Raw genomic sequence first — 10,082 nt, 5'->3', positions numbered from 1 at the left:
AGAAGTCCAGACGCTTTTCTTTGCAAGCTCCTTTGACTAATAGTAATAAATCACACAGCACGACAATATATTAAGTAATCCAAAGTATTCCAAATACATTACTCTCATTGAATACATTACAAAATATATTTTGGCGCATGCATTTTGTAATCTGTAGTGGAATACATTTTAAAAGTAACCTTCCCAACAGTGTTCTTTATTTTCATGACTATTTACATTGTAGATTCTCACTGAAGGCATCAAACTATGAATGAACACATTTGGAATGTTGTAATAAACAAAAAGGTGTGAAATAACCCCCCTGTGGCTTCTGCACAGTGCCTGCTAGGTGTCCCAAGTCTGGTGCACTCCTCAGCTCCTTTCTAGGTGGGTGGCGCAACTTCCTTGCAGTGACCCTCCTTGGGCTCCCGTGCTCTGGGGGGCCTCTAGATGTATGGGGGCCTAGATCTCCTCCATGCTTGCTTCATGTCCTGGGGGGCAGGGCTATGGCTCCCAACACCCTCCTATTAGACGGTTACATGGAGAAACCTTATGATTACAAGCGCGCTTACACACACAGGTGTGGACACAGGTGTTCACACTAGTGTTCACACAGGTGTACAAACAGGTACTCACAGACACACGCTATACTGCTTGGCTGCTGCCTCCAAACAAATCATGCTTTATCAGTCCAGCAACATTCAGTGTTTATTATTTACTGTTACTGTGCTTATGTTGGTTGCTGCTGTAGTTTCCCTATTTATTGTCTTTTTGCTAGTTTTATTTTTTAGCAGGGGATCAAACAGATTTTTAGTGTCAGTGTCTTTCCTCATGTTTAGCTCTATTTTTCTTTCCCTCTCCTTCTGTTAACTCTCACACAACTTCTCTTTTCTTCTTCTTTCTCTTACCTGTCCCCTGGTCCTGTCCATTCTGATTGTAAAACCTTAAAAGTGAAAAAAATAGTAATAATAAAGATTTAATAAACTATGACAGTCAAGTGAACAAGCAAAAGCCTTAATGGTCCACTTGGGAAACTAAATCTAATGATCCCTTTTCCTGGCCTTCGGACAATAATTCTGATTGCTACAGTGCCAGACAGGAGAGGCAGAAAAAAAGACCATCTGTTCATCTTTTTTGTGTTGCACAAAGACACGGTAGGTGGAACCAAAGATCTCAAATTTGGACTCATCAGACCAAAGCACAGATTTCCACTGGTCTAATGTCCATTCCTTGTGTTTCTTGGCCCAAACAAATCTCTTCTGTTTGTTGCTTTTCCTTAGTAGTGGTTTCTTAGCAGCTATTTGTTCATAAAGTCCTGATTCCTGCAGTCTCCTCTGAACAGTTGATGTAGAGATGTGTCTGCTACTGGAACTCTGTGTGGCATTTATCTGAGCTCTAATCTGAGGTGTTGTTAACTTGCAATTTTGGAGGCTGGTGACTCGGATTAATTTATTCTCAGCGGCAGAGGTGACTCTTGGTCTTCCTTTCCTGGCACAGTCCTCATGTGAGCAGTTTCCTATTAGTGCTTGATGGTTTTAGCAACTTCACTTGGGGATGCATCCAAACTTTTAGCAGTTTTCCAGACTGACTGACCTTCAGTTCTTAAATAAGTAATGATTGACTGCCATTTCTCTTTACTTAGCTGATTGGTTATTGCCATAATATGAATTCTAACATTTAATTAACTAAAACTAATAAAAATTAAAGTTGGAAAAAAAGAATTCTAACATTTAAATAGGACTGTCAGCTGGTACCAACCTGACTTCTGCACGACAGAATTGATGGTCCCAACCCCAATAAGAAGGCAAGATATCCACAACTGAACCCTGAGGCACACCTGTGAAGTGAAAACCATTTCAGTTGACTACATCAAGTCAAGTCAAGTCAAGTTAAGTTGGCTTTATTGTCACTTCAACCATATACAGTTTAACAGTACACAGTGAGGCGAAACAACGTTCCTCCAGGAACCAAGGTGCTACATGCAACATAAATTTACAACATAATTTAACAGAAAAACTCTAAACTAGCTAACTAAGAGGCCTAGTTAGCTGGCTAGCAGAGACACACAGAGACACACAGCAGAGACACAGAGACTCGTGAAGCTCATTGAGAGGTCAAGGGTTTGCAGCGTTGTCAACGAAGCAAAGGGTGGATACTTTGTGTAATCTAAAATATAAGATATGTTTAGAGTTATTTATTATTTTTTTCTTTGCTACATAATTTCATATATCTTGCTTCACATATTTGATGTCTTCAGTATGCATCTACAATGTAGAAAGCAGATCAAATATTGAAAAAATATGAAATTAGAAGGTGTGTTCAAACTTTTGACTGGTAGTGTAAATTCCAACGCTTCTCTGAAACACAATACATCACACTGAGTTACATAAAGAACTTATAAAATCTGGGTGTAGACATTGCTACCTAATAAGTCTTGTCAGTTTGTTTTAACATTTATGAGATAATATGTTACAGGTGATAAATGAATTGTAATGGCTGCACCTCATGCAAAGCAACTAGAATAGTTGCCACCATGCAAAGCAGATTTGAGTTCTTAAAGTTTAAGTCTGTAGAGAAGGCACATTGTGAAATTCTGATCCATTCAAAGCACGTTTTACTATTGAAAGCTGCATAAGATAGATAGATATTTTAATACATATTACATGTATAATATTAATTTTGTTCTCTAAAATATTTATTGAACATGAGTGTTTATTTTCTCTTAAAACCAAGAACCTAAGAAAACACAACAGAAATGTCTAATAAGATCAGCTTAACCAAGAAAAAATAAAAATCTGAGTAGAGAGGTTCATCAAGAATGGGAGCTCTGGGGCTTGGTTTACCCACTCCTTAAGCACCAACTTCAGAGCCCTACAGCCTTGTTTTACAATCTGATCAACGTATAAAAGAAAAAAAAAAAAGACCTTGAGGGAAAATTTTTACAAACACAACACTGTGTAAAGACTCATCACAAAGCTGAAATTCTATACCTCTGTTTGCAAATCTTTGTCTCTCTGGGTGAGCTGGTACCAGAAGTCCTCGTCCCCACCGGGGGCTTGGGCTTTGTCCAGCAGAATCCTGAACTGGGCATGGTTTTGCTCTTTACAAGCCAAACTGGCCAGATTGAGCAAACCTCTTGACATAGCACTTTGGTCTCCAAGCTCCCCAACAGAAACAGTTTGAATTAGAAATTCAATCAATTATAGAAGGGTCAAAGGTACCAAAAGAATTTGGATCTGAAGCAATTCCAACCTAGACATGAACCACTGTTTATTTCAAAACCAGAGCCAACTAAAAACTGTATTTTTTTTTCCATCTTTGTAATTCAGTTGGTACTTCAGTGTTACTTCATATTCCATTAAATGCGTCATGCCTCAGTTTCTTTAAAATGTGACATTCTTCTTCTGAAAGGCTGGCGGTATGGACTGAATGTAACAAGTTCCCAACTCATCGCATTACAATTTTCTGTAATTAAATTCAGTAATCACAATTCAGTTACAAAATTAAGATGTTACTTGAATTACACAAGTGCTGCAGTTATTTTGACAGGTAGAGAGCTGTGTGCACTTGTATAAACACAGCTCCAGTGGCACAATAGGTTAGCACGCGGTACTTATATGACAGTACGCTGTAGAGCAATGCTGAGGTTTTGTGTTCAAGCCTGGAGCAAGCTTTTAAATACCTTTTGTCAACCATACAACCCAACAGAGGGTGGAGTGGTGTGTTAGTGTTAATGTGTGGCACATAGTGTAGCCAACCCAGTATCATGGCAAAACATGAAATGGACACGAATGCAGAAATTGCATTACCAGCAGCGGGAGATAATATACTTAAAGCCACAAAGTCGTTAGCAGGCAAAAACGTATTAGGTACATGCTAGGGTCTTTAATTGTCAGAATCGATGACGCTAGGTGGTTAATTAGATTTGATTAGATTAGATGAAACTTTAAACTTAAAAATGTCTGTTTAAATGCTTTCCTGCGATTATTTTCATGTTGGCTTGAAATAAAACATCTCCCTCTGCTGTTACTACAGATTACACAATGCGTGTACATTTCATGTTTTGAACAGGCAAAGCATGAAATTGACATGGTGGACCAGCATGTCACTTTGTCAGGTTGGTGTTCCTGCAAGAATGAAAGTGGAGGTTTACAAGATGGTAGCGATACCTGATGTATGGTTTGGAGATGATGGCACTGACAAAAAGAAGAAGTGGACAACGCTAGGTCTTTAACTTTCAGTGACCAGGGAGGGCAGGATTAGAAGATGAAGGTGATGGAGCTACCAGGGAAGAGGAAATGAGAGAGGTCACAGAGAAGACTTCTTCTGGATGTAATGAAGGAGGACATGCAGAGGGTTGGTGCTAGGGACAAAGATGCTACAGGGTAGGATAGAGGAAGATGATCCACTGTGGTGACTCCTAAAGTGAGCAACTGAAAGAAGTTTAACATTTGCTGTACCATTAGCTGACTTCACTTTGTAAGGCAGGAGGAGAAAAACAGAGAAATGGTCTATCTTATTCCCAGAGAGAATAAGATAGACCGAGAGAATAATATAATGTGGAACAACACATGGTTGGAATTCTTCTATCCATATTTTAGGCAGTTATCGGAGAATGAGGGAAGGAAAGAGCGGTTGTGCTAGATTGCAGTCAATGATAACGATAGGCAGCTACTGTTATCCCGAGTCTAACCTATAGCAAGTTGGATTAATTAAGTGTCAGGGGAGAAGACTTAGCCCCTAAAGAATTTTAACTGGACAACAAGATTGGTAATAATTAAAGTTTTGTGTTGCTGTCCATTTAAGTTATTCCAGTGTAACCAGCTTGAACAATGCATGGACAGTTGTGTCAACTTTTCATTATTTTTGGAGAGCTCTGACTTTGGTGGAAATGATGAATAAATAAAATTGTTATGAAGCTGACATTTCCATACAGTCTGACAGTTGAAATCAGACTAACAGTCTGAATCCCTAAAAAAGCTACAAACCAGTTTATAGCTGCTGTAATTGGATCATATGAAGGAGAACTTACTGCTTTTGTAGCTTATGTTTTACAAGACGTTTTTTATTCAGCTTTCTGAAAATAAATTCCACTGTATTATCAGCTGGTAATGTCACATCCTCTGCTTAATTAACAGTTACACGTATCTGCATTTGTATGCAATTTAAACAGGCGTACTTCAACAGCCTTCTGTTTGAAGGACAAACAGCGAGAGCCAATGAATCATGACTGAGTGTGAACTGGGGATTGAGGGTGTGTAAACAGCTGGTGCAGAGAGAAAGTGAGACCAGACACATGTGATTCCATAGTTACACATAAAAGCACACAAAACATCCATGGTGTTTATTTCTACTGTTTTTAAAACACATAAAGGTTTGACACATATGAAAAATAAAAGTTATGCTGACATCTGAGATGTACAAGATTTGTTTAATGATTCATTCATTTTATCAGTTAGAACAAAATAAAGAAAAAATTAAGACAGAAGACACAGACGTTGCTAAGTCATACTCTGACTTTAACACAAGCACCTGAGGTGATGGAACTCACTTAAGACATTGTGTGGTTGTGGTGCCACCAGATTTAACACAGTGCATTTCGGAGACATCCTGGAAGCACCATCACTAAAAGTAGAGGCAGCCTACAGATGAGGATGTTGGGAAGTCAGACACAATGAATCTTGTCAATTTCACAACAGAAGACTAAATGCTCTGTTTTTGAAATGTTCCCAGGTTGATTTGAAGCTCTGGTAGGGATGGAACAAAACCACATCAGAGATGTTATGGTCAGGGTAAAAACATGACAAGATAACCTGCCATGAGGGCTCACAACCTCCTTCTTTACAGACCATTTCTCATGCTACGGAGCTAAATGATGAAGAATATTATCAGGTTGCTGCTGTACCATACTGCTAACTCTAAGAACCAGAAAGGCAAGTTATTCATGCAGCTGTCATGGTCCTGGGTTTTGACCCGGTGTTTTGAGTTTGTTTGGGTTCATGATGCATTTTGAATTATGTGTTTTGCATTGTTTGGTCTGTAGGGAATTATTGAGGTTCTTATGTTCAGTTTGAGAGCCCTGGTGCTGATTCTTAGTTCCCATTTGTGTTCTGTTTGTCTTAGTCTCACCTCGGTGTGACCTCCCCAGCATCCCCTGTGTGTAGTTAGGTCCTGTCCAGTTACAGATGTCAAGTCTCCCTGTCTCCCTCGCTCTCACTCCCTGTATTTTGTTAGTCTCGTCTCAGTGTTTGTTTTGCCTCTCTTCCTTGGTCTGGTCCATCTGTTTCCTTCCTGTTTTATTTTGACAGTCCACTGTCTCGCTTCTGCTGTCTCATTGTGCCTGATTTGTCCCTCCTGTGTTCCCATTTGTCTCTACTTTCCCCAAACACCCTCATGTACATATATTGTGTCAGTTCCCCTTTGATCCTGGCTGGAATGCTCCAGGTCCACGTTCTTAGTATTTAGTTTTCCCCATTTTAGTCACTAAAGTCTGAGTCCTCTTTGGCCTTATGTTTTATATTCTTGTTTTTTTTTTCCCCAGGATAAATATATAGCTCACTTTTTCTGACGGAAGACTACCTTAATGGTCCACATACATACGTACCAGAGGAGCTTTGCATTTAACAGTTTGTGAGTCAGCAGGGCACATGGTGAACCTGCTGTGTAACTTTACAGCACTTCATGTACAAGTTGCTGTGGTTCCTAAATACTTCCAGTTAATTGTGCAATTGATTGATTGTAGCCCAGTACTTTCATCCATATAATGTAGTTTTAAGTCTTTTGCCTGTCATATTTATACTGATTAATATTTTTAACCTTGAGTTAAAACTGTTAACATCTGCATTTCTTACATCCAGCAGAGATCTAGCTTGGCCATACTCCCTCATATGACATCACAGCTAAATTCTTCGATGTCTGTTGCAACTGGGATAGACTTTTACTCTATTTGTCTTCCATCTTCCTTAAAGCTTATTTCAAGATTTTCACAAATCAAAACCGACAAACTAATAATAATCAATCCACTCAGAATACGTTTCACAGAATACGTTTTTGCCCAAGTGGCATCCATGTCAAAACAACACCATGATCTGAACTCAGCTTCAATACTGATTGAAGAGTAATTCATAAAACATTTAAACTCTTTAGCGGTGTCCAAATTCAGAGGCTGCATCCTCCTGAGGACCCGGCCAACGTAGACCGCGAAGGCCTCCGAAGGCTGGGTTGGCCGGAAGTGTGAAATTGGACAGTCTAGCCTTCAGATTTCACCGCTGTCTCAGTGAAGTTTAATAAACTCAGCTGTCTGCTCCTTGCTATCTAAAACATAACAGGACACTGCTGTAAATTTTCGACCATCTCACACTTCTGTTTAATCAGTTTTCCATTTGACATTTATTCAGCTAATCTCAGCCAAACTGATTTACTCAGGAACAAAAGAAAACATTGAAAAAAGCCAAGCAATAACATTTTTAAGTTATCTAAGTGACTTATATATCATGTTTAACCTGAGTAGCAAAAGACCGCGAGGGAATTTGAAAATGATGTGCCAGGAGTTTGCTGTTCTCACCCCGGCTAGCTATCAAGCTAACAGGATTTTGCTGGACATCCGGGTAACAGACATCTCCAAAAACGTCAGAGCGCTCTTGGAAATACGTGATGTCTTGATAAACCGAGCAGATATTTGAAGTTTACACAGCTACATTCTCGCCTGAAAATATCTTCAAAGTTTATTTTGTGACCTAGAAAGAGTAATATTAAAACTAAGTAGCATTGTTGAAAACTGGAATTGGTTGGGCCGCGCTATTAATTCTGGGATAGGTTGGGCCAAACAGGATAGGTCAGAGGTCAGGATACACCTGACCCATCCTTTAAATCTGGGGAAAAGGAAGACGCTTTTGTTGGCCGCATTTGGAGGAGTCTACGTATTTGGAAAACCTTCACTGCATCGCTGCGACGTAATCGGCCTACAAATGCGGTCTCAGGAGGATGCAGCCTCTGAATTTGGACACAGCTTTTGAGAACTTCCTGAGTCTGAGAGCAGTTAGAGGTGATTCAAGAGTCAGTACTGTGCTCCTGGAAATGAACCAACATTTTGTAAAAATGCAGCTCTAATGAATTTTCAGTCCTTATTTTCATGGTGGCCATTTAATAAAGAATTTAATAAGGATTCAACAATACAATAAGCCTGATGATGACAGTTTTTATAACTCTCTGCTGCTTTGACAGCAGAAAAAAAACACATTGTGCAGCACTGACGATCTCAGCTTTAGCAGCCTGACAGAATTACTCATTAAAAAAAGTCTTTTTCAGTCCCCAGTTTACTTGACAGTTCGTTAAGTCCATCTCAAATAATCACCAACTGCAGGTAATTTATGAATACATGTAATTTCATAGTCACTGCAGGATTATCCAGTAAAATAACTACTAACATTCATCCAAGTATAATAATCCAATATGTTTAACGTTGATTTAATTCCTTTCTTCTTGGATTTCTCTTTTCTTTTTATGTTCAGATTTATGCAGAATTCACAAACACAGACAGGTCTGTCTTATACAGTCACTTCAGACAGTTTCACTTTAGACCGTTTCACTCAAGATGAGCTTTGGTGAAACGACCCTGTGTGTTCACAAGGTGATGTCACATTTTTATAGAAACCTCTGCATGGATGCAAAGCAAGCTTTTTTTTTTTCTTCCTGCAAGTTATTATTATACTCAGAATGTTCAAAAAACAAGAAAGTTGTTTGGTTGCACTTGCAACTGGACACATTTTCCTAATTTTTTTCACATGTAATATTGTATAGAGTCTAGAACTGCAAACACTTATAAACCTTCGATACAAGTGCAGTAGACACATTTTTCCTATGCTCAGGTTGCACAGGTTGTAGAGTAGAAATGTTTATGAATGACATTGTGTTAACCCTATCTAGCATTTTCCCAAAAGCTGACAATCCGGTCTTTAAGTGATAACATATGAAGGGGGCACCGGTTTAGCTCGCTGGGATGAGCAAGTGACCATATGCTGTACTGGCTGAGAGCGGCCGGCCTGGGTTCATCTCCAACCTCTGCTTTCCTATCACTCTTAACTGTACCCTATTGAAAAAATCCAAAAATAAATAGCAGGAGGAATTTTAAAGTACTGCTAAAGTAACCTAAGTGTCACGACCAGGGGGCCAATATGAGAGACAGGACTCAAATGCAGACAGTACTCGCAGGCAGGGACGGAGCGTGGGGGTGGCTTACTGGGCTTAAGCCCGGGTTGTTTTGTCAGAAGCCCGGGGTCTTTTGGAGTGTAATTTTTTCATAGTTAGATGCCTGGCTGACAACTGTATAAAACAAAAAGTACACACAATATTCGAAACACATAGTGCACACCGTGGGAATTTACGACTGTGCGTGAATCCCCCCTGATGCCTGAGCTTGGTATGATCCGAGCTCAGGCACTAAGCAACTGAGCGAGAGGGCGGGGCAGCTGCTGCCTGTGAGGGCGCTGTTGGAGAAACGGAGCCAGCCATACTAAGGAGAGCTTAAGTTTGACCAGGTACCAAAGCAAATCATTCGTACCGTACAAATAATGTAAATATGACGGTGAATCACGAAAGATTGATATCAAACTGATCACTTGACCAATTATTACGTTACTTGCTCTTCAAGTGAATCAACAACTGGCGAAATGAAAAGCCGAACAAATGGTATTTTTTAGAGAGTCTTAGCTTACGTGTGTTTATTTCATATTTTCAGTTCTTACCCTCCACGACAAAATCGGTTTCAGTTATGTACTGAAATATAAGAATGGACATTAGAGGGTTCTTTCAAAGAAAAAACTCAGGTAAATGTTATTTTATATATTATGCTTTGTATGTTGTTCAGTATATTTCTATGCAAAACAAGAGGGATTTCAGTACACAGCACGATATTCACATTTGTAACCAGATATTTACATACACTTTAGGGAGAAAACATAAAACATTTTTACTGTACAACATCAATTTAGAGTAAACTTTTGTTTTAGATAAATATTGAAATATCTTTTGAATTAGTTAAATGTCAGAATAAAGAGAGACAGAGCTGTCTATTTATTATCACTTTCATCAAATTTAGGAGTACA

Source organism: Haplochromis burtoni, unplaced genomic scaffold (assembly GCF_018398535.1).
Source record: "Haplochromis burtoni strain Fernald_Lab_line unplaced genomic scaffold, NCSU_Asbu1 Contig_103, whole genome shotgun sequence".
NCBI classification, from domain to species: domain Eukaryota; kingdom Metazoa; phylum Chordata; class Actinopteri; order Cichliformes; family Cichlidae; genus Haplochromis; species Haplochromis burtoni.
The sequence above is the reverse complement of the archived record's forward strand: the minus strand, read 5'-3'. Positions refer to the sequence as shown.